The 25,956-nt window shown below is 48.0% G+C and overlaps 1 protein-coding gene across 9 annotated transcripts in view; it reads left to right on the forward strand.

Moving 5' to 3' along the window:
* CSGALNACT1 (chondroitin sulfate N-acetylgalactosaminyltransferase 1) overlaps window positions 1–25,956 on the forward strand; it is a 292,946-nt gene that overhangs the window by 27,182 nt on the left and 239,808 nt on the right. The gene's annotated exons all lie outside the window — the stretch shown is intronic.

A 25,956-nucleotide genomic window follows, 5' to 3' on the forward strand; every position in this document is an offset into this window, starting at 1 on the left:
CTATTGTAGGTTATCACAAGACATTGAATACAGTCCCCTGTGCTCTACGGGTCTTTGTTGGTGACCTTTTTTGTGTACAGTAGTTTGTTCTATGGGAATGTCCACTGGGCTCCTCTGTGCCACACTCTGCAGTGTGGAATCCTGGGAAAGAGCCATCCCAGGGCAGGCAGTGTAGCCTCGCCACCTGATGCCTCTTGCTGCCTTGTTGGTTTTTATGTTCTTTTTCTCATCTAATGAGAAAAAAGAGAAAAAAAAAAGATGATTAAATAATTACTTTAAATCATTTGAAATGTAAGCAAAATAGCTTATATTGAACTTCAACCAGAATTGGTCAGTCAGCTTTAAATCACAGAAGGAAAGACTTCAGTACAAAATTTATTTTTTGCTTGCGTTGAGGACTTAACTCAGTGTTGGTACCAGCATGTTAAGACATTCGGCTGTAGCAGCATGTTAGCTGTTTTCTATCTTTACGTAGATTGCAACAGGGAATTTGTTTTTATAGCTATTAATGTTTGTTTTGAAATTAATATGCTAAGGGAGACATTTAATGATCCATAAAAATGTTGATTTTATGTAAAAGAAACAGCCAAAGCCAATTAGCATGTATGAATTTGCATAGGTAGTCCGGCTTGTTAGCTGTAAATGTGTTTGCAATGTGATGCGTGGTATTTTTTGACTATGTGATATGGTGAGAAGAAATGGCTGTCGTTTCGAATTTAACCTTTGAGGTGGCAAATAGAATTGTGTTGACTGATACAGTCTGTGTGCTTTAGGTAAAATATTTGTGTAGTTATTGATTTCACAGTGAAAACAGTGCTCTCCATGCTTCTTCAATCAGAATCCTTCTTTGGGTGTGAGGTGAGGTGGGTGGAGACAGGGGGCTTGAGGTCGTGGCTGGGCTCCGGGGTGTGTAGTTGGGTCTCCGTGGAGGACCGGTTATACGGTCTCCAGGGTGGGGTTTACAAGGAGGCCCGGGGGCCTCCCGAGAAAGGGTGTAGACTGGGCAAGGTGGCCCTGAGGGTTAGTGATAGGTGTCAGCTTTGGAGGGTGAGGTGGGATTTACGTCCACGCACTGCCTTTTGTCCGGCCTGGCCTGGTCTGGTGAACTTGGCCCGGGTCCCAGCGGGCAGTGGCAGTTTTCAAAACAGATGGTGGGGGTGTGACCTCCTGCACTGTTGGTGGGAATGTAAACTGGTGCAGCCACTATGGGAGAACAGTATGGAGGTTCCTCAAAAAACTAAAAATAGAACTGCCATATGATCCAGCAGTCTCACTACTGGGCGTATATTGGGACAAAACTATAATTTGAAAAGACACATGCACCCCTATGTTCATAGCAGCACTAGTTACAATAGCCAAGACGTACAAGCAACCTATATGCCCATCGACAGATGAATGGATAAAGAAGATGTGGCACATGTATACAATGGAATATTACTCAGCCGTAAAAAAGAATGAAATATTACCATTTGCAGCAACGTGAATGGACCTGGAGACGATCATACTAAGCGAAGTAAGTCAGACAGAGAAAGACAAGTATCATATGATATCACTTATATGTAGGATCTAAGAAATGATACAAATGAATTCATTTACAAAACAGAAACAGACTCACAGACATAGAAAAGCAGTTTATGGTTACCAAAGGGGAAAGGGGGTGGGGGGGGATAAATTAGGAGTATGGGATTAGCAGATACAAACTACTATATATAAAATAAAGAAAATCAACAACAAGGGCCTACTGTATAGCACAGGGAATTATATTCAATATCTTGTAATAACCTATAGTGGAAAATAATCTGAAAAAGTATATGTGTGTGTGTGTGTGTGTGTGTGTATAAAACGGAGTCACTTTGCTGTACACCAGCAACGAACGCAGCACTGTAAACAACTCTACTTCAATATAAAAAAGTAAAGACCCCCCTCCCCCAAATCACGGAGGGTGTGAACACTGAACAGCGTCTGGGGGTGGGGTGGTGGGAGACGCTGAAAGCACAGGTCGGTGTTGCGTGTGGCCTGTGTGGATGCGGCGGGGGGCGCGGAGGGTGGTGGCCCCCATTTGGGACTCGGTGAGTCAGGGCAGGGAGCGTGTGTGTGTGGGTGACCAGCGTGCCCTGGTGGCAGCAGCGGGTTGTGGAGATTGCGGTGGCCGAGGACCCTGGGGGGGCGGGGGGGCTGGGAGGAAGACACGGAGAGAGCCTCGTGTAGGTCGTGGGCACCAGCCTTGAATGGAGGAGCCAGTGGGGACGCTTGCGGGTGGCCGAGTGCCAGCAGGGGGAGAGGGCCGGCCGCACAGCTGGGATCCTGCTTCTGGCAACCCCCTACGTACCGCCCAGGCCCCGTGCCGTCTGGGAGGACAGTGCTGCACACCCCCGGGCATGTTTTCTTGGGCGCCCTGGCCCGGCCGCCTGAGCTCAGCCAGCCTCAGGGTCTCTGCACAGCGCTGTCGTCGCAGCGCCGCGGGGCCGCCTTCCCTGCAGGCTGAGGCTCGGATTCCTCATCGGGGCTTTCGCTGCGATGGTTTGAAACATGGCACTGAAACCTCCTCCAGGGAGCCGCTCTGCCGGGGTGTTCCCGGGCACCAGCCAGCAGCCCCAGAATCCTCTGCAGAGGACGGAGGAAGGGTGGTCCCCATGGGGCCCCGAGAACACATATCTGGGGCTCTTTAAGTGGGCGGGTGGAAGGGAGCGTGGAGACAGGGAATCCTAGACGTGTTCCCTGACACGCTCCTCAGCCGCGTCCGTCCGTCCGTCCGTCCGTGGAAGGGGAGCCGCCTTAACCCCGCCAAGAGGCTCCAGCCCGTGTGGTCCACTGGTAGAGATGTACTCTCTTGGATTGCAGTGTTGCTCCAGGTGGGATAAAGGTGCTGTCTGAGAGTGAAGTGGCCCAATTTAAATGCTTTTAGCTAGGAGCCCTTCTCCCCTCTCTGAACTCCCTTTAGCACCTCAGCTGTGGCCCACGTGCTGGGCACGTTCCCGCCGGTGGTAGGAGTACTCCTACGCGTCTCCGTCTCTCCTGATAGATTATCGCCGTCCGAGGGCTGCTGGGACCAGGCCTTACTCATCTCCCTTACTGTCAAGGACACCTCTTCCCCAGCGCTTTGGGACTGAGTTTGGCTGCATGTAATAGAAAATCGGAACCTCTAGATTGAAATGAGGTGGTTTATTTTGCCCGGGCAGCAAGACGTGCAGAGGATGTAGTGGTCCAGGCTGGTGCCCAGTCCCCCCGATGGTGCAGCATCCCTATCCTCAGCTTTCTGCTCTGCTTTTCTCTCATTCTTAGGTCTAGAAATGGCTCTTGTACCTCTAGAAATGGTCCTTATGTGGCCTTCCCAGCAGTAGGAAGGGTGAATGGTGACGTCAAAAGGTGTGGGCCAGCGGAGCGTGCTTCTCTCTCTTTTTTAAAAAGGACTTTATTTTTATTTATTTATTTGGCTGCGTTGGGTCTTCATTGCTGTGCGTGGGCTTTCTCTAGTTCCGGTGAGCGGGGGCTACTCTTTGTTGCCGTGCAGGGGCTTCTCGTTGCGGTGGCTTCTCTTGTTGCGGAGCACGGGCTCTAGGCACGCAGGCTCAGTAATTGTGGCTTGCAGGCTCTTGAGCGCAGGCTCAGTAGTTGTGGCGCACACGCTTAGTTGCTCCGCGGCATGTGGGATCTTCCAGGACCAGGGCTCGAACCCATGTCCCCTGCATTGGCAGGTGGATTAATTTTTGGCTGCGTTGGGTCTTCGTTGCCACGCGCCGGCTTTTCTCTAGTTGCGGCGAGCAGGGGCTGCTCTTCGTTGCAGTGCGCGGGCTTCCCATTGCAGTGCCTTCTCATTGTGGTGGCTTCTGGCAGGTGGATTCCTAACCACTGCGCCACCAGGGAAGTCCAAACAAAGCCTCGCTTCTCTTGTTCTTAGGAAGAGGACAGCTTTCTTCTGCCCACACCTCCATGGCCAGAAGTAGGCCATCCTTAGCTGCAAGAGACCCAGGGAAATGAAGCTTCTTTGTTATGGAGGGTATGTTGCTGCCTGGAGCAAAATTGGGGTTCTAATGGTAAAGAATAAAGGAGAAAGGTAGGCAGCTAGTGTTGAGAGACATGCTGCCAGGTAGAAAAGACTCAAATAAACACTTGTCAAGTGAGTGGTTTTAATAGCGGACAGGAAGCTCTGTGGTAAGAGGGAGGGTAAAGGTGTAGACCCTGAAGCACGCGGGATATTTGGGGTGGCTGCTTCCGCCAGTGCCGGAAGACTGTTTGGAGGGTTTAACTCTTGGAATTCACTGTCTTCCTGCAGTTTTCCTTTTTTCTTTCTCCAGCTTTGATGAGGTAATGATTGACAAATAAAATTGTAATATAATTTAAAGTGTGTAGCGTGAAGATTTGATATACTTGGTGAAATGATCACCACAGTCAAGTTTATTCACACATCTACCATTTCAGAGTTACCTTTTTTTTTTTTTTTTTTTTTTTGTGGTGAGACTACTTCTGATCTACTTTCTTAGTAGATTTCAAGTATATAACACACTATTATTACCTATAGTTCCCATGCTGTATCCTCAGGACTTCATTAATCTCATAACTGGAAGATTGTACCTTTTGACCAAACCAAAATCCTCCTCACCCAGAAATAAACATTCTACTGTTTCCATGAGTTTAAGGGTCTTGTTGGTTTTTTTAGATTTCACATGTGATACTATACAGTATTTATCTCTCTCTGACTTATCTCAATTCGCATAATGCCTCATGTTGTTGCAAAAGGCAGTACAGTTCACCCTTGAACAGCCTGGGGCTTAGGGGCACTGACCCTCCACGCAGTGGAAGATCTGCCTATAATTCATAGTCAGCTCCATTCCTCGTATACGTGGGTCCTCAGGACACAGTTCTGCATCCACAGACTCAACCAGCCTTGGATCCTGTAGTACCATAGTATTTCCTGTTGAAAACAATCTGAGTATTAAGTGGACCTACTCAGTCCAAACCCACGTTTTTCAAGGGTCAACTCTACTTCCTTCTTTTGGATGGATGAATAATATTCCGTTGTGTGTGCGTGTGTGAGTTTCACATTTTCTTCATCCACTCATCCACTGATGGACACTTAGGTACTTAGGTTGTTTCCATATCTTGCCTCATGTGAATAATGCTACAGTGCACGTGGGGGTGCAAGTATCTCTTTGAGACAGCAATTTCATTTCCTTTGGGTACATACCCAGATTTAGGATTGCTGGATTGTATGGTAGTTCATTTTTAATTTTTTGAGGAATCTTCACATTTTTTCCCACAGTTGCCGCTCCAATTTGTATAACTACTGACAGTGTTGCCTTTCCCCACATCCTTGCCAACATTTGTTGTCTCTTGCCTTTTTGATAATAGGTGTGATAATAACAGGTGTGAGGTGATATTGTGGTTTTGATTTAAATTTCCCTGATAATTAGTGACGTTGAACATCTTTTCATATATCTGTGGGCCATTTGCGTGGTTTCTTTGGAAAAATGTCTATTTAGGTCCTTTGCCCATTTTTAAATGAGGTTTTTTTTTTGGCTGTTGAGTTGTAAGAGTTCCTTACATATTTTGGATATTAACCCCTTATCAGGTACGTGATTTGCAAATATTTTCTCCCATTCTGCAGGTTGCCTTTTTAAAAAAAATTTTATTTAAATTTTTGGCTGCGTTAGGTCTTCCTTGCTGCGTGTGGGCTTTCTCTAGTTGCGGCGAGTGGGAGCTACTGCTCTTCATTGCAGTGCGCCAGCTTCTCATTGCAGTGGCTTCTCTTGTTGCGGAGCAGGGCTCTAGGAGAGTGGGCTTCAGTAGTTGTGGCATGTGGGCTCAGTAGTTGTGGCCTGCGGGCTGTAGAGCACAGGTTCAGTAGTTGTGGCACATGGGCTTAGTTGCTCTGCAGCACGTGGGATCTTCCTGGACCAGGGCTCGAACCCATGTCCCCTGCACTGGCAGGCGGATTTTTAACCACTGCACCACCAGGGAAGTCCCGCAGGTTGCTTTTCAATTTGGTTGATAGTTTCCAATGCTGTGCAGAAACCTTGTAGTTTGATGTAGTCTCACTTGTTTATTTTTGCTTTTGTTACCTGTGTTTTTGGTGTCAGATCCAAAACATTATTGTCAAGAGCTTACTGCCTATGTTTTCTTCTAGGAGTTTTATTGTTTCAGGTGTTGCATTTTAGTCCTTAATCCGTTTGAGTAGATCTCTGTGAGTGGTGTAAGAAAAGGGTCCAGTTTCATTCTTTTGCATGTGGCTGTCCAGTTTTCCGAACACCATTTATTGAAGAGACTGTCCATTCCCCACTGTATGTTCTTGGTGCCTTGTCAAAAATTATATGCATGTACTGTATATGCATGGGTTTATTTCTGGGCTCTCTGTTCTATTGATATGTGTGTGTTTTTTATGCCAATTCCATACTGTTTTGATTACTATAGCTTTGTAAAATAGTTTGAGATCAGGCAGTGTGATGCCTCCATCTTGGGTCTTCTTGGTCAGAATTGCTTTGGTTATGTGGGGGGTCTTTTCTGGTTCCATGTGAATTTGAGGATTGTTTTTTCTATTTCAGTTAAAAATGCCATTGGAATCTTGGAAGGGATTGCATTGAACCCATAGACTACTTTGGGTGGTGTGGACATTCGTACAGTTTTTCTGAAAATATCTTAAAGGAATGGGGAACTTCTGATTTGGGCCAGATCAGGGCCTTGGTGTTGTTTAATGCACCCAGTGTTGAGTAGCTCATGGTCCTGGTTGGTCATAGCAGTGGCAGCCTCAGGACTTAAGAACTTGTGCTTACTTCTGACACATCTTTATAGGATGACAAGTATCAGCATGTTAAGACTCCTCTTGGCAACACTGCCTCGTGGAGGGTACAGGATGCCTGTGCCAGAACGAGCCGCACTCTCTGACACATTCTCACCCTCTCTCCAAAGCATTCACGCACATGGTGAGGTTAAATGAATTACAAGTCAGAGAGACCTGTGATTGGAGCCGGGGCTGAAGGTGAAGTGACCACATGACTGGTGTGCCGTAGGGTCCTGTGTACTTGCGAGAAGTCGGGGGCACATTTAGCCCTGAGCTTTGTATCACTCAGCAAGTAGAGGGAACTAACCCTTATCCATGAAGCAAAGACAGACAGTTACTCAGGGGAAGCTTGATGCTTTCCAGTGCTGAGAGATCTTGTAGGCAGGGAGGAGACCTGTCAACAGCCATAACATCTCAAGGCGGCTTAGGATGATGAGAAACTTGGGCTACAGAAATCCAGGTGAGAGGGAGGAGATTCCTTCCTGTTTGTGGTGGTCTGAGAGGGCTTCCTGGGGGTGGTGACAGTTGCAGAAGGGACAGGGGTAGAGAAGGTGAAAATAAGTCCTTTATTCGGAGCAGAGCTCTCTTGCAGGAGGCAATCTGGGCAAATTTAGAGGCAGCTAAATGGTTTGGACTTTATCAGATGAGTAGCGGTGAACTGTGAGATGTTGGGCCCAGGGAAGTGACAGGGTCGAAGCAGTGTTTTTGAGAATTACTAAGTGCTCATGATGGGAAGACGTTGCATACCATAATTACCAGTTCATGTAAAATAAAAACAGCACATTGATGGCAAGAAAAAAAGAAAAGTGAATCTGTTCAGTTAGATCACTTGGAGAACACAGATGCGTTTCCTGTGACCATGCATTTCTGTTGGTAGAGCATAGGAATTGTGCACATTTATTTCAGCTTCAGTCTTTGGCTTCTACTTTGTAAACAGGAAAATGGATAAGAAATGGCCTGTGACGTTCTGGACCTTTCAGGCCTCATGAACTGAGTCTGTCGGCTCTGGGCTCTGAACTCCAGTCAGACAGTGTGTCACCGAATGCAAGTTCATGTGCCCAACGCACAGTGAGGCCAAACAAACCGAAACATTGGCGTTTGGAGCAGACAAAGGTGTATTGCAGGGCCAAGCAAGAGAATGGGGGCCTCGTGTCCAAAAAATCCACAAACTCCCCGAAGGGCTTCAGCAAAGCATTTTTAAAGGCCAGGTGAGGGAGGGGCGTGGTTGGTTGTTGCAGGTTTTGGTGCCGGAATCCTTTGTTCTCGCAGCTGTCCACGTAGGTCTGGTCAACCGTGTCCCGGTAAACCTCCAACAAGACAAATTGTTATTCTCCGTTCGGGTCAGGTCATGGTCAGGCTATCCTGTATATTTTAGGCTACACTCTTGTACAGCATTCTTTTGCAAAGCCAGCATGACTAAGCCCAGGCGACGGAGCACAGAGGTTGAAATAAAAGGAACAGATCTAAGATGGAGTCAGGTTTGTTCTTCCTCATTACAAGGGTCCCCACCATGCTGCAGCCTGTGGCCGGGGAGGACAGGCAGGGCCGTGGTTGGGTTCCTTGGCCACCGCGATACTCGGGCCCTGCCGCGTAACGGTGCCGAGGCTAGACTAGGGTACAGTTTGAGAAGCTAGAAATGACCTCTAGCCTTGAAGAAAGTAGTCTACAGACGTAAGGCCTAGCTTGGTGGCCCCTGGATGACCAGGCTGGGGTTGTTGCTATCTTGGCCCAATCAGGAGTATGGGGGACTGGGGCCCAAGGATCCGGCACCTGAGCTGGGCCCGCTGGCTGTATGGTGCTACCCCAATCGCCAGACCACATGAGGGGAGGCCTGAGGGGACTGTGGAGTGATGGGGTATGTTTTATTGGGGTTCTGGGGTGGTGATGACTTGACCTGCTGTATGTGTCAGAACCCACATAACCGAACACATGGAGTCTGGAGGCCCGGCTGTGAGGTCACTGCCCTGCCACCTCATCAGGAACCTCCTCCTGTACACCTCTAGGGTCCCTCCCACCCACCAGAAGAGGCGGCCGTGGTGTATAGGCCACGTCAACAGCGGCACCGTAACTTTGTCCCTTGCTTCTGTCACACGCAGTAATATTCTCTTGAAGCTGAATTGCACGGGACACGTGGCAGTGGCTTCCTCCAAGGAAATCAGAGTTGCCCCTTAGCTGCCCTGTGAGCTGGCGGTGGCACCAGAGGGTACAGGGAAGGCTCCCCTGGCCGTGTGGCGCGATGGGCTCTGTCCCCTCCTGCTGCCGGCGAGGCCACTTGTGTCGAGGCCCAGCCGGACCTGGAGCCCAGGGTGTGGCTCTCATGTCCTGTGTCTATGGGATGAATCCTGTTCTGAAAGGATGTGGGCGTTCTCGCCCGGACCCCAATCCCAGGGCTTGTGACACTCCATCTTTGTGGCCACGATCGCCAGCGTCATGTGGCCGGTGCGGGGTGGCCACAAGGCTTGTGGTCACGGCGAGCAGAATCCCTTGAGATCGCTGCACAGGTCACTGGGCCAGTGGGGCCGCTGGGGGTACAGGCTGGACTCGAGTCTCCACTTGGCACTAATCAGTTACGTGACCACTAGTGTTGACTGAGCTTTGGTTTCCTTGTGTCACACATTTGGATGATGACACGCTTAGCTTTGAAGTGATGAGGCTCAGTGAGAAAGTGCAAAGACCTGGGCACCATGCTGGGGCCAGTTAAGTCTCCTCCATTCCTCGTTTGCTAGAAGAGATTATTTTTTTTAAAAAAATTAATTTTTATTGGACTGTAGCTGATTTACAATGTTGTGTTAGTTTCTCTTGGACAGCAAAGTGAATCAGTTATACATGTACATATATCCATTCCTTTTTAGGTTCTGTTCCCATATAGGTCATTACAGAGTATGGAGTACAGGTCCCTGTGCTACACAGTAGCTCCTTATTCGGTATCTGTTTTATATATAGTAGTGTGCATATGTCAATCCCAGTATCTGCAATTACGTCTTAAAATGATGATCATATTGCAAAACTAACATCTGTGCAGTGCTTCTCATATGCATCGTCTCATTTAATCTTCACAACAGTCCTGTGACTTAAGTATGAACCTTCCTCTCTTTATCCCCACCGAGGCTCAGACAGCTAAGTCATCTGCCTCAGGCCACGCAGCTACGGAGAGGGGACCTGAGGCTCCAGCATGAACTGCTGTCTCTTAGTCATTTACGGTGAGCAGGAAAAGACCAGGTGAACCTGTGTATTTGGAGGTTGCAGGAGAGTGTAAGGTGGTGTAAAAGAGAAATGCTAATTTAAAAAAAGGGAAGAGTTTGTACCGTGTTATCAAAGAAGAAGTGATCCTGCTTACGATACAAGAGGAGCACATATAGAATATATATAAGCACACATAGTAATAAGACAAATCGACACCACGGGAAAACCTGAGGTTCTATTACACGAGGTAAAACGTATTTAGAAATACACTGCCTCCCAGGCAGCTCGTGCTGAGCGCAAAAGGGCAGGTCCAAGTGCAGCGCTGCGGAGCATGGGGGAAGCTGACTTATGATCACGAGAAATGAGGACGGGTTTTGATGGGTGTGTAACGCTTGAGGTGGATTTTGGTGTTTGGAGATAACGCAGGAAGGTTGCTCTGGGTGGAGGGGAGAGGATGAAAGGGCACAGAGGCGTTTCAGTGTCTGGGTGGAAAGACCTGTAAAGAACTTCACTCCCAACCTTGAAAGGAGTAAAAGCTGGACACACAGCAAGTTCACAACGGATCTGGAACCCATGGGATGCTGAAGGTTCAAGGTCCAGCGTGCAGGGACAGAGGAGACACAGCACTCACTCACCTGCACACAGGTAAGAAGAGTCCAGCAAGGCTGACTGGAGGTTGGAGAAGGCTGGCTTCTGAGTGATGCCCCAGGGGGTGCAGACATGGGGGAATCCGCACCACCTTGCAGGTTCTTCTCTCCGTGAACCACACCAGTCCCTCACAGAAAAGACTGAAAAAAGTCCATAGAAGATCTTTCTTAGCGGCAGAACTGGGGAGAGGAGAAGAAGCTGCTCTGGGAAGGGCAAGAAATTTCTCCTGAACTCTTCTCCTGTATCTCCGCCACAGACAGAAGCTTTGCTTTGGGAGAGGGCTGACAGACACCGTCGTCTTTAGGGTACTGCTGAAATCTCAGTGTAGCTGCGGGAAGAAAACAGGAAAGACAATCTCAACCCCCAAGGGAGGGGCAGGATTCCAAGTTAGATTCAGGACAATGGATGCAGCAGAGAGAGCAGGGTCACTGAGTAGGCCATCCCCTCGAGGTCCAAGGACACAGGACCTGCCTGAGACTGAGGCTTCATTGGAGCAACAGAGGAGACCCTCCACCCTCACGCCACCACCCGACTAACAAGTGTGGAATAACAAGTAATTTGCAAGAGGCAGACCTCTGAGGCCTGGTGTGAGGGAGGACTTAAGGCTGAGGGTGCAGTAGTCATCGGAAAACAAATGGACTCTGGCAAACAAATGGACTCTGGCATTTAAGTCTAACACTGGGGGGGGGGCACTGAGGGTAACCATGGCAACAAGAGACCTCAAAGCCAGCCCGACTCCTGATTAGATTAGCTCAAACTCAGACTAAGGCCTAGCAGAAGGAAAGGTGTGCCCATTTCCAGGAATTAAAAAAAATATCTTTGTTACTCTGCATGCCTACACAAGATGTCCAACATCTAAGTAAAAAATTACTAAGCATATGAAAAGGCAAGAAAAAAATCCCAGGAGACAAAGCAATCATTAGACTCAGACTCAGGCATGTCACAGATGTCGGAATTGTCTGACAGGACGTTTAAAATAACTGTGATTAAATAGGCTAAAGGCTCTAATAGAAAATATGCAAGATCAGATGGGTTAATAGAAACTACCCAAACTGAAACACAGGGAAAAGAAATAAAAGCAAGAAGAACAGAACAAAACCAAAAAAAAAAAAAACTAACCCCCCCCAAAAGACCAGAACATCTAAGAGTTGAGGGATAATACCAGACAGTCTAACATTTACTTTATTGGAATGCCTGAAGGAGACGTGAGAGAGAATGGGGAAGAAAAAAATATTTGAAGAAATAATGGCTGGGGACTTCCCTGGTGGTGCAGTGGTTAAGAATCCACCTGCCAATGCAGGGGACACAGGTTCGAGCCCTGGGCCGGGAAGATCCCACATGCCGCCGAGCAACTAAGCCCGTGCGCCACAACTACTGAGCCTGCGCGCCACAACTAGTGAAGCCCGTGCGCCTAGAGCTGGTGCTCTGCAACAAGAGAAGCCTGTACACTGCAACAAAGAGTAGCCCCTGCTCACCACAACTAGAGAGAGCCTGTGTGCAGCAACGAAGACCCAACACAGCCAAAAGTTTAAAAAAAAAAAAAAAAAAGAAAAGAAATAATGGCTGAATAATTCCCCAGATAAGTGACACTGAATCACAGATCCAGGAAGCTCAGAGAATACGTGGCAGGTTAAATACAACAAAACCAAACACACAGTCAAGCAGTTATGGACCAAAGAAGAAGAGAAGATCATAAAGGCAGCCAGAGGAAAGAAGACACATTATGGAGGAATAAAACTAAGAATTAAGCCGACCCTGCTTCAGAAACTATGCAAGTTAGAACACAATGGAGTGACATTTAAAAATTGCTAGGAAAGAGCTGTCAACCCAGATGCTACACTTGGTGAAAATCTATTTCAAAAATGAAAGAGAAAAGTAATTTTTCTCAAATAATAACTATGGAAATTCATTGCCAGCATACATACTCTACAAGAAACGTTAAAGAAAGGTTGTTAGGTAGAAGGATTATTATACCAGGTGGAATCTTGGATCTATACAAAGAAGTGAAGAACACTGGAAATGGCGTAAATGAAGGTAAAATACAATTCACTCTTTCCTATTTTTAATTGCTCTGAGCGAGAGAACATTGTGCAAAACAAAAGTGGTTGCAATGTGTTGTGTATTTCTGACCTACCTTTTATTTTTTAATTCATAATTTATTTTTTATAGAGGTCACATTGGCTTATGACAGTATATGCTTCATGTGTACAACATTGTATTTCTGCTTCTGTATACCTGTTAGTATGTTCACCACCAAAAATTTAGTTTCCATGTGTCACCATACAGTTGATCCCCTTTACTGATTTTTTCCCTCCTCCCCGCCCCTTACCCTCTGGTAACCACCACTCTGTTTTCTGTATCTGTGTGTTTCTTTTTGTTTGGTTTGGCTTGTTCATTTATTTATTTTTGTTTACTTGTTTGTTGGTTTTTCTTGTATTCCACATATGACTGATATCATACAGTATATTTGTCTTTCTCATTGTGGTGGCTTCTCTTGTTGCGGAGCACAGACTCTAGGTGCACGGGCTTCAGTAGTTGTGCCTCGTGGGCTCTAGAGTGCAGGCTCAGTAGTTGTGGCACACGGGCTTAGTTTTTCCGTGGCATGTGGGATCTTCCCGGACCAGGGCTTGAACCCACGTCCCCTGCATTGGTAGGCGGATTCTTAACCACTGCACCACCAGGGAAGTCCCCTGTTTACCTGTTTTATATATTACTATATACTACTTGTTTGTAGATGTTAATCCCAAACTTCTAATTTATCTCTCCCCCACTCCTGCTATCCCTTTTGGTAACCATTAAGTTTGTGAACAATATTAATTTTTAGATGTAATGATAATATTGATTTAGGAGTTTATACTGTAAAATCTTCCCTTAAGCTTAAGTTTTATTTGTGATGTTCCTTTAAATTGACACCACAGGGTCGGGATATATTACTTCTTGCCAGTCAACTCGCAGGATTTGATCGACCAATGTGAATCCTGTTAAAATTTATTGTTGAACTTGTTAGAATCTCTTCCTTTGTCTCTTTTTCTACTTCCGCCCCACCACACCTTCCTGCAGGAAGGTAATGTTTTCTACTGCTGTACAATTGATTGAGAAACATTTCAGGATGAAAATATCCATTCTAAAACTTTCAGTTTCTGTACTTCCTGTGCCTGCCCCAGCACTACTCAACTGTCATTTTGATGATTTCTTGATTTTTATTGGGCCCGACTTAGCACAAGACCATGAATTATCCTGTAAAGATATATGAGAGCCTGAAGTTGTATTGCTCTCTGAAACAGATTTATTTTGGAAGCATAAATTAAGGGAAAAAAAAGAATATGTAAAGATTGACCCAGATGTCTAAGTCAGTGGCAGGGCTCTGGAAGAGGTGAGTCAGGATCAGTCTTCCTGGGAAATTATGGAGACTGTCTGCAGTACTTTTAGGAAGAATGGCAGAGAGGCACTTAAGGTCCTCTTCTATTCAATCGAATAAGAGAGGGAGGAGAGTGTGAAATAGACAATCTACACAGCATTGAACAGATTTTCCTTAGCCCTTGTGTACAAATATAACAGGAGCACAAATGCTAATGATGAATTCTGGATCACTGCCTCAGAAACTGGCAAACAGTCATGGTAAGAAATAATTATACGGTTTCAGCCAATTTAACACATTATACAAGAAATGTTAAACGAGGAATTTTTTTACCCTTCAAATGTGCTCTCTCTCTTTCTCTTTTTCATAAAGTATAGAGTACATACAATAAGCACTCATGGACCACTCCCTAGAATGCATAACTATTGTGCCATGTTTGCTTCAGATTTTTTTTAAATGAAAGAAGTAAGATATTTCTGATGAAGGAACTCTTTGTCCTTCTCCTCCTCCCCAGAGGAAGCCACTGTGGTGCGTCCGGTGAGCTTCCTGTCACGGGGCATATAATGGTTGAAGTGATGATCGGCTTCTTTTACAGGAACCATCCTTCGTACGGATGACTTCTCTGCTTGACGATGGGCCATAAATTCAGCTGGGTGCCTGCAGCCATGGATGCTCAGCTGGTTATTGTTTCTTGACATGTGGATTATAAACCCTGTTCACTCCCCATACAGAGTCATGCTGTGTTAATTTCTAATTATTCACTTTATGGAATGCCAGAGACAATCATAATGAATTTATGCCTTCTTTTTTGGTATTTTTTTTAACACTTGAAATGAGAAGCGGTGGACAGTTGCCAGGGATATGGAGTATGCTGACTTAGTTGTCATGTTTTTCCTCGAAGTATTCCTTCAGGAGGAAAAGTCAAGGCTCCAGGGAGTAAATACTGCACACACACTGTCTTGCCTCCCTCCAGGCTGAGAAGTGAAAGAAGTAATGACTCCTGTACACCTGCTGTGGACACGCCCCCTCACCTGGCCAGGCTGCTGGAGCAAAGGTTCTGAGGTGGAAGGCCGCAATCCCCTGGTGCCCCAGGGCTCTGTCCTGAGCCTACTTACAGGCTTACCGGGGTGGTGCTTAACTCAGGCGGTGCATCAGAAACAGCTGGGGAGCCTGGAGACTCCAGGCCACACCCAGACAGTCGCCTCCCTAGGCTCTTGGACTCACCAAGTGCCTCCTCAGCCCAGGAGCACCTGCTGTACGTCTTCTGATGGGCCTTCCTAGACCAGCCTTTCTAAACGCCCCCCCACCCCTCACCAGCTGGGCCGAAGCACGGCACCTCTCTGTTCCCTCCCCCACATGGGAGTCCTCCGAAATGCTCTGTGAATTTGTTCACTTGCCTATTGTCTCCCCTGCCCCCATTAGAAAATGGACCCCTTGAGGGCAGGAGCCTGCTTTCTTGTTTACTCCCTGTTCCTGTGCCTGGCACGGTGCCATTATACACATACGTGTGAAATATTTGTTAAATGAGAATGAATTTTAAGGTCAGGAGGCCTTGAAGGGCCACTGAGCATAAGTTTGTTCTTTTTCTAAGGCCTAAAGAAGGGTAAGTTCTTTCCTGAAAAGATGGACCAGTCTCTTTGTGAGTATTTAATCAGAATATAGGGCAATGTACCCTGAAACCCAGTCCTGGGCCTGTATCCTGGTCTTCCCTCAGTATCCTCTAACAAATAATAATAATAAAAACGAAAACATAGACACAAGCATGTATACAATAATCATCGGCTCTAAGGAGCCTTCATATACTCTGACCCGATCCTTTCCTTGGGGGTCGGAAGATCACACACAGGTGATGGAACAGGCTCAGAGCAGGTAAATAACGTGGCCAGTAAATCGGGAGTGTGGGATTAACATATACACACTACTACATATCAAATAGATGATCCGCAAGGACCTACTGTATAGCACAGTAGTATCACGCTGTGATGACCTAAATGGGAAAAGAATCTGGAAAAGAATAGATACACGTATATGTATAACTGAATCACCTCGACTGACACAACATTGTAAGTCAACTAGACTCCAATATAAAATAAAAATGGAAGAAATTTTAGATATCAAATAAAATTAATTGGGACCAAAATAATAGCTAATAAATAAATAACGTGGCCGAGTCCACCTCGTGGTAAATGAGAGGGTTGGAATGGGTGACCATTTTGGGAACCTCGAAGGGGTGAGAGAGGGCATCGGAGCCCTCCAGCACCGGCGGGCACTGGCCGCCCCTGCACTCACAGTTTCCTGTGGCTCCTCTCTGGGTGCAGGTGAGGACCCGGAGCGGCTTGGCTCTGTTCCACCTGGTTGGCTTTGAGGGACGCCTCCCTCCTCAGTGAGCTGCTGGGAGCCCTAATCATGGCTGACCATGAGTTCCAGGAAAAGATCCTGAAGCCCGGAGTCATCTCTGATCAGTGCATCAGCTTCTAAGTGCCTGACTAATAGAGATTAAATGCATCACCCGGGGACTTCCCTGGTCGTCCAGTGGCTAAGACTCTGCACTCCCAACGTAGGGGGCCTGAGTTCAGTCCCTGGTCAAGGAACTAGATCCCACACGCCTTGACTAAAGATCCTGCGTTCTGCCACTAAGACCCGATGCAGCCAAATCAATAAATATATTAAAAAACCACGTCACCCCTCCCAGTGCAGGGGGCCTGCACGTGATGCGACGGGGTGGGTGCTGCTCTCTGGGTGGTGCGTCATGGGTGCTGAATTGCCTGGTTTGCTTCCTAACTCAGGTGCGTGTGCTGCATATGTTCCTTCGCCTGTAGAAGTATTGCATCGTTCGACCGTTAAACCATAAGAAATAAGACAGGGTAATGCGATCGGTTACCTTGCCCTCAGAACTAAATTAAACCGCTCTTCTCTGGTTCCATTCCCTTCCCTCCCTCCCCCGTCCCTGTCTTTGTCTCCGTCTCTGCCTGGTTCCCGGTCCTCGCTCAGAATGGAGCTGCCGGGTGGTTTTGTTGTTTGTGTCTAATATAGTTTTAAGCGTGCTTTGGGGTGGATTTTCAAGAGCATGTCAGTTAAACCTTTGTCCCTGCTATCGATTTAATTTGAACGTGACCCCCGAGGAGGGTGACTTTACACGTTGGCCCACTCGGGACAGCCCTGGGGGGCGTGTGCTGTCCGTGCACGGTTGTCGGACGTGTGCCTGTTTGGAGGCCGAGTTACAGACGCCAGCGTCTCCAGAGTGACCTTCTCCGTACTTCCCACTTTCGATCAAAGACTCTTTAAATAAACAGAGCCCCACCTGTGACGCTGTGTCACTCAGTAGTAGTTCCGGTAGTAGTTCCGGTAGGGGCGTGGTTCCCGCTGCTGACCTGCCCACAGGTACATCCTCATCTTAAATAGGGCAGCTTTATATAGGAAATGATCCGTAAGTAAGTTGGCAACTGCCGTGTTACTGGGTCCCTTAGTTCGTAGCATTAGTCACTGGGATTTAAAGGTTGTCGTTGGTTGTGCGTAATCGTGCAGTGCCTTTTGGACACAGAACTGCTTGATCTGTCAACCAGACAAGAATTTCCTTCCCTCGGCACCGGTATTTCGGCCGGCACTGCTGGTGTTCTCACATCCTGTTGAACCTCGTGCTGCTTTTCCCTTGAGCTGCCTTCCGGATTTCCCGGCCTTGGACGGCTTTGGTCAGTAGATCAGAGAGGCAGCAAGCAGCCTCCTGTTGGCCGGAGCCCTCAGCGCCGGGAGAGCTTCCCCAGGGCCTCCCTGCGGCCCCCTTTCTCACATACCCTGAGAGTCACGAGTTTTCCTTTTGTGACGTATTTTAGCTCGAGGACTGTCTGTGGTGTTGATTTTGCTCAGTTAAGGTGTGGAGCGAAGTGTGAAGATGAGCCAGAGGCCTGTGCTTGGCGTCCCCCCCAGGGGACCACATCCTGGGGGGACCTTAGCCTCCAGATGCCCTGGGGTGCGGCCCACAGACATTTATTATCTCCGTTACAGCGATCCTTCTCCTTCCCTCGTGGTTGGAGACTAAGAAGGATTCTCCTGCGGGCCTGGTGGGCTTCGGGCGAGGGACAGACACCCCCTAAGCCCCGTGCGGCGCCTTTGGCGTCCGGGTTCACGTTCCAGGCAACCTGCGTGGCAACACGGCCCCGAGGGGACCAGCAGCCCCTCCACAGCTTTCCTTTTAGGAAGTAACGTTTCCTTTGAGGATGTTGAGGAAACGCTGATCCCTCCCCACGACACACATAGGGCTGAGCTGGGCTTTGCTTCACACACTCTTGGCCCTTGTGTGAAATCTGTTAAGGCCGGAAACAGAATTCTTCCTAATTTGAGTGAGTTAAAGATTAAATTGGGGAGGGTTTGGGGGGTGTACTGGCAGACAAAGAAAGGGGTGTAAACAGCTCTCTCCCTGCTGTGGTTTACCGTGTACAGGCCGTGCGTGATTGGGGATGGAGTGGGATTAGACATCTATTTTTAAGTTAAAAACCAGCATTCGTGGTGCTTTGGAAAAATCCACCTAAACCCAGCGTCACGGGGCCTCCAGAAGCGTGTGGGACTCAGGTGCACTTTCTTTCTCTCCTCTTAGGCCCCAGGTTCACTTGGTGTCTTGTTTTCCGGGGGGTGTTGGGATGGAGGGGAGGAGGAGAGAAGGGTGTGAGAATGACCAGCTGAACTGCTTAACTCACCATAAAACGCAGCTAATTTGGAGCATTCTCATTCTTCATTCAAAACCTTGACCCACCTCCTAGAGAAATGGAAATATAAACAAATGGGACCTAATGAAACGTAAAAGCTTTTGCACAGCAAAGGAAACCATAAACAAGACAAAAAGACAACTCTCAGAATGGGAGAAAATATTTGCAAATGAAGCAACTAACAAAATTTACAAACAGCTCAGGCAGCTCAATATCAAAAAAACAAACAAACCAATCCAAAAACGGGCCAAAGACCTAAATACACATGTCTCCAGAGAAGATATACAGATTGCCAACAAACACATGAAAGAATGCTCAACATCATTAATCATTAGAGAAATGCAAATCAAAACTACAATGAGGTATCACCTCATACCACTCAGAATGGCCATCAACAAAAACTCTACAAACAATAAATGCTGGAGAGGGTGTGGAGAAAAGGGAACCCTCTTGCACTGTTGGTGGGAATGTAAACTGATACAGCCACTGTGGAGAACAGTATGGAGGTTCCTTAAAAAACTAAAAATAGAAACACCATCCCACTACTGGGCATATACCCTGAGAAAACCATAATTCAAAAAGAGTCATGCACCAAAATGTTCATTGCAGCTCTATTTACAATAGCCAGGACATGGAAGCAATCTAAGTGTACATCAACAGATGAATGGATAAAGAAGATGTGGTACATATATACACTGGAATATTACTCATCCATAAAAAGAAATGAAACTGAGTTATTTGTAATGAGGTGGGTAGACCTGGAGTCTGTCATACAGAGTGAAGTAAGTCAGAAGGAGAAAAACAAATACCGTATGCTAACACATATATATGGAATCTAAGAAAAAAAATGTCATGAAGAGATTAGGGGTAGGATGGGAATAAAACACAGACCTACTAGAGCATGGACTTGAGGATATGGGGAGGTGGAAGGGTAAGATGTGACGAAGTGAGAGAGTGGCATGGACATATCTACACTACCAAATGTAAATTAGATAGCTAGTGGGAAGCTGCAGCATAGCACGGGGAGATCAGCTCGGTGCTTTGTGACCACCTAGAGGGGTGGGATAGCGAGGGTGGGAGGGAGGGAGACGCAAGAGGGAAGAGATATGGGAACATATGTATATGTATAACTGATTCACTTTGTTGTAAAGCAGAAACTAACACACCATTGTAAAACAGTTATACTCCAATAAAGAAGTTAAAAAAAAAAAAAAAAAAGCTCTCCAGAGCGCAGTGTGGGATGTTAGTCTAACTGGGACAAGAAAAGCACAGCAGACTTGGATGCCTCCCTCCCCGGCCTTCAGGAGCTGCCGGCTGCTGGGGAGGATGTGACAGCCAGATGCCCGCACGTGGTGTATGTGTTCACGGGGCTTCTGAGAGGGGGAGGAGAAGCTCGCATCGTCCCGTGACTGGAGGACCCCAGCAGTAGCAGTACTCACCGTGGGGAGAACTGCAATCAAGTCACACCGAGTAGCTCTAGGCTCGGTCATCGTGCATGACTTGCTTTAGAATATGTGGTTTTGAGTGACTGAATCTGATAACTTTGTATCAGTCAGTGAGACCTGCAGCCCCAAGGGGATGCTTTGTATTTGGTTGCACTTGGTTTTCCTGTGCAAGGTGCTGTGCAGTCAGTAGTAATCAACCCTCCAGTTACCTGGGGGTCTCAGAAGAAGTGAGCCCCTTCTTCTGATGTACCAGCCTTGGGTGAGCGCCCTTCTGGATTTCCCTGACTTGGATGATTTTGGTCAGTAGGTCAGAGAGGCAGCAGCTTCCTGTTGGCTGGACCCCTTGGCCCCGGGAGAGCTTCCCCAGGGCCTCTCTCCTTCCCCTTTCTCACACATCCCGAGGGTTACAAGTGTCCCTTTTGTGAAGTATTTTTAGCTTGAAGCCTGTCCATGGTGTTGATTTGTTTTTATCTTGGTACGCGGGCCTCTCACTGTCGTGGCCTCTCCCGTTGCGGAGCACAGGCTCCGGACGCGCAGGCTCGGCGGCCATGGCTCACGGGCCCAGCCGCTCCGCTGCACGCGGGATCCTCCCGGACCGGGGCACGAACCCGCGTGCCCTGCATCGGCAGGCGGACTCTCAACCACTGCTCCACCAGGGAAGCCCAACAGAGATATAGGATCTTTTCAGCATCCTAAGTATTCCCCCTTAAGAATTGGATTTGGCCGAGAGTTAACAGACACTCTCCCCACCACGATCTTGAACTCCTAAGGGTTTACTTTCTAAACAAGAAGACTGCAGGTAGACACTTGCTGGCACTGCTTTGATGTCTTCAGGATGTCAGGGTAACTGAGATTCTTTTGGTCTCCCGCCTTCATGGGCTCAAGGTGGCTGCTGCCACTCTAGCCACCATGTCTGTCTCACTGAAGGAAGAAGCATGAAGGGTGGAAGGTCAAAAGGGTGCCTGCCGGTTCAATAAGCTCTCTTTAAAATTCCTCCCTAGAAACCCTACCTAAGGGCTTCCTCTAATATCTTCTTGGCCATCTCTATCTTCAGGGGATGTTGGAAAAGCTAATTTCCTCCAGGCACTTTGCCCCCCTCAAAAATACAGATGTTCTGCTGTTACTAAGAAAAAAGAGAAGGATGGAAATTCTGTGGGAAGCTAGAGGTCTCTGACACAGTGGGGCCTCACTGCAGGAAAACTACCTCAAGGGTTTCAAAGCATTTCCTCTATTTCTACAGTAGTAATTGATTGCCTTCTCCCAGGTTGAGAGCTTCTGGTAGTCTAATCAATTAAGCTTTTAGCATATTGTAAGTTTTTGCCTTTAAGACGTTTGTTCAAGAAAGAAAAGACAATTACAGAAAGAGATGGTAACATAGGATGTTTTCAGCTCAATTAATTGTCAGCACAGGTGTAGGGAGAAGTCGTAGTTTATACAAACTAAGATCCACTCTGTGGGTCACATAACAGGTGCTGTCTGACCCATGGTGAGGAAGACTTTGTCATCTGGTCCATATCCCGTCTGTCATGTTTCTATATGTATAGTCAGGCTGACAGTAGTATAACAACATGATAAATATATGCGAGATGCAAAGAAGGAAGGTAATCAGCCTGATTCTGTAGATAAGAAAGACATCAGGCAAGAGTTACCCATAAAGAAGGACCATGGCAACGAGCTGGAAGGACCTGCATAACCTCAAGTCCGAGTCAGAGCTGAAAGAGAGCCCGTGAGCGCTCTCAATGTGAGATCAGCGCCCGGAAGTAGGAGGTTTCAGCTCTAGGCGTAGAGCTGCAGTAACTGATGTATGTAACTTACCCTCCTGGTGCCCAAGTGTTTTGTTTCAGTCGTGGTGAAATACACATAACGTAAAGTCTACCACCTTCACCATTTCTAAGTGTACCGTTCAGCGGCCCTGAGCACGTCCCCGTAGCGCACCCGTCACCACCGTCCATCCGCAGAGCTTCTTCCTCTTCCCCAGCTGAACCTCCAGGAGACAACACCTCCTCATTCCCTCCCCGCAACCCCTGACAACCAGCCTCCTCCTCCGTCTCTATGATTTTGACTGTTCCAGTTCCCTCAGATGGCTGGAATCGTCCAGTACACGTCCATTTGTGAGTGGCTTCCTGCGCTAGGAATAATGTCTTCAGGGTGCATCGGTGGTGCAGCATGTGTGAAACTTTCCTTCCTTTATTGAGGCTGAATGATATTCCATTGTTTGCATGCACCGCATTTTGTCCGTTTGTTTGTCGATGGACACTTGGGTTGCTTCCACCTTTAGGCTGTTACAAATAATGGTGCTGTGAGCATGAGTACACAAATATTTCTTTGAGACTCTGCTTTCGGTTATTTTGGGTATGTACCCTGGAGGAGAATTGCTGGATCACGTGGTAATTCTATTTTTAATTTTTGGAGGAACAGCCATACTGTTTCCCAGAGCGGCTGCAGCATTTTGCATCCCTCCCGGCGGTGCACAGGGTTCCAGGCTCTCCACATCCTCACTAACACTTGTTTTCTGTGGTTTTGACAGTGGCCGTCCTCATAGGAGTGAGGTACCTACTGAAGTTTTCAAGCAGTATCAGCAGTGCCCCCACATCAGCTTCCTTTCGAGTCACTGCTCCTCTGCTTAATTCTTCAATCTTCTTGAGCGAGTAACTTAGCCCGAGAGCCTCAATTTCAGTTTCCACTCAGTAGAAATGCCCGTATGGAGGGGTTGTATGGATGTTGATGAGATAAAGCCCTAAGCTGTATGCTCATTCAAGTATTAATTTTACCGCCCTGGAAAAGCTAAAAGCATTAACAAAGTACACTCTTGTTAATATTCCTCTTGTTCCTAGCTATAGATCTCCTCCCACCTCTTAACCCAAAACACGATGTTTCCAAAGCATTATAGTGGGAAAGGCATTGGTCTTGGAGCTAGAAGGCATGGAACAGCATTCCAGCTTTCCCACTTGCTAGTCAAGGGGCCTTAGACAAATATCTGGGTCCTATTTTATCTTTTTAAAAAAGACATAACCGTGGGCACCTCAGGGGACTAGATTTTTATACTTACCTCTCCCTAACTCCCCACCACAGCCTAAAGATTTTTTCCCAGCTTTATTGGGGTGTTATTGACATGTAACACATGCAAGGTTAAGGCGTACAGGTGTGATGATTTGATACACCTGCGTATTGCAAGATGATTACCACGACAAGATCAGCTGACACCTCCATCCTCTCCAAAATTACCATTTTGGGGCCTCCCTGGTGGTGCGGTGGTTAGGAATCCGCCTGCCAATGCAGGGGACATGGGTTCGTTCCCTAGTCCAGGAAGATCCCACATGCCGTGGAGCAACTAAGCCCTTGCGCCACAACTACGGAGCCTGCTCTCTAGAGCCCACGAGCCACAACTACTGAGCCCTCGTGCCACATCTACTGAAGCCTGCACACCCAGATCCCGTGCTCCACAACAAGAGAAGCCACCGCAGTGAGAAGCCCGCGCACCGCAATGAAGAGTAGCCCCCACTCGCCGCACCTAGAGAAAGCCTGCACGCAGCAACAAAGACCCAACACAGCCCCAAATAAATAAATTTATATTAAAAAATTACCGCTTTTCTTGTGTGTGGTTATAACATTTAAGATCTACTCTCTTAACAACTTTGGAGTAAAGAATACAGTCCATTTTAGTCACCGTGCTGTACATCAGATCGCCAGAACTTCTTCATCTTCTAGCTGGGAGTTTGTACCCTTGGAGCAACAACATCTCCTCATCCCCCAGCCTCCTGCCCCAGGCCTTGGCGACCACCGTTCTACACTCTGTTTCTCTGAGTTTGACTTTGAAAAATTCTTCATGTAAGTGAGAACAGAAGGTATCTAATGCCTTTGGCTTCTTTCTCTGAGCATAACACCTTCACGGCCCATCCAAGTTGTGTCACATGGCAGGATTTCCTTCTTCCTCACGGCTGAATGATGTCCCATCGTCTCCACACACATCATGGGTCTGGAGAATCTTATCCGCTCATCCGCTGACGGACCCTTAGGTTGTATCCCCGTCTTGGCTGCTGTGAATAACGCTGCTGAGAACATCAGGATGCAGATGGCTCTTCAAGATCCTGTTTTCATTTCCTTCGGATAAACACCCAGAAGTGGGATCCCAGCAGCCTCCCTTTTTGCTGCCACCCTGTGATTTTCCATGCTTTCTTCACGCCTGAAGTTCCAGCTCCCCTGCAAACGGCTCTGCTGCTCTCAGCTCTCACGGTGACTCTTCCAATCGCCAAGTAGGGAGAGCGCGGGGCCTCGTCCTCCCTGACTCTTCTGCGGCATCTGAGCGCATTGACTGCTCCCTTTGTGACCTTCCCCCTTGGCTCCTGGGACAGTGCTTCCCTCTGATTTCCTGTGTCCTCCGGAGAGTTCTCTCTCAGCATCCTGATTCTCCCCTTCTCCTAATTCTCCTCACTCTCTCGGGGCGGCGCACCACCCGCTGCACGTGTTCCGATGAGCGTCGAATGTGTATTTCGAGACCTCCTTTTCTTTCTTTTTGACCAGGGAATATCTGTTTTATTATTTACTTATTTATTTCACATCCTTATTGGAGTAGAATTGCTTTACAACGGTGTGTTAGCTTCTGCTGGATAACGAAGTGAATCAGCTCTACGTATACATATACCCCCATATCCCCTCCCTCTTGCGTCTCCCTCCCTCCCTCCCCATCCCCCCATCCCCCCCCCATCCCCCCATCCCCCCCCATCCCCCCATCCCCCCCCACCAGGTTAGACCGCACTTGCTGACCGGCGGGTTCCTCCTTACCGCCCCCTCCTCTGGCCTTTTCCGGGAGCTCTGGGACCGCTCACCCTCTGCCACCCCGCTCCCAGCCCAGCGCCCCCAGTCCAGCCTCTAGATCCTCTCTTCCTGTTCTTCTTCTGTGCAGCCCTGAGATTTCGGGCCTAGCTGCCTTGCAGGGTATGGCCGGGCCTTCCCCGGGCCTAACCCGGTTCACCGTTGTGTCCGGACCCCTCCCTGCCTGTTCCTCTAACTCCGCCTGAGTTCCCATCAGGCCATCAGTCCCACCATCCGCCTTTCACCAAGGCCAGAGATCTGGCTGCCACTGGGGACTCCCCCTTGTCCCTTTCCCTCGTGACCTGCAGCCGAGGGTCCCTGAGCTCCTGAAACGGCTTCTGCATGGCTCCCGCATCCTCCCCTCCTCTGTGTCCCCAGTGCCGCTTTCCTTTTTCAGGCTGTGGTCATCTCTCCTTGTCACTGTTGCCTTAGTCCTCGTCCTGTCGCTTTGTCCCCATCCTTGCCTTCTCCCTGGCGTCCTCCACTCCGCCGCTAGACCCTCCGACGCTGCTGCTCTCAGCTGTCTAGAACGCACAACCCCTTGAAGATCAAGGTCTTTTCCGTCTGAAGGGCACACGCAGGCCTCTGCCTCTGTTCTTGCTGTCCTCACTTCCTGCCTCTTAAACCCCTTCACTGCTGAGCTACAGCAAGGCACTCGGGGTTGCTTTTCATGCTGGTGTGTGTTTGCATGCGTTGTTTGCTGCCAGGAAGGCTCTCTACCTTGAGGGGAGGTAGAAATTCCCAGTCATCATTTAAGACTCAGCTCCATCCCAGTTGTCTCTGTCATAAGGAGAGCAGCCAACACTTGCATGCACTTCCTGTGTGCCGGTCACTGCTTTAAATGCTCTACATGAATTAATTTGCTGAGTCCTCAAAACAACCTGTAGGGTAAGCACCATTATTACCACTCTCATTTCACAGTTGGGAAACGGAGGCTCAGTGAGGTTAAATGTCTTGCTCAGGGTTACACCGCTAGCTAGTGGCTAGCAGGGATCTGAGGACAGGCAATCTCACTGTAGACTTCGGGCTCTGAAC

The sequence above is a fragment of the Kogia breviceps genome, chromosome 20 (assembly GCF_026419965.1).
Source record: "Kogia breviceps isolate mKogBre1 chromosome 20, mKogBre1 haplotype 1, whole genome shotgun sequence".
NCBI classification, from domain to species: Eukaryota; Metazoa; Chordata; class Mammalia; order Artiodactyla; family Physeteridae; genus Kogia; species Kogia breviceps.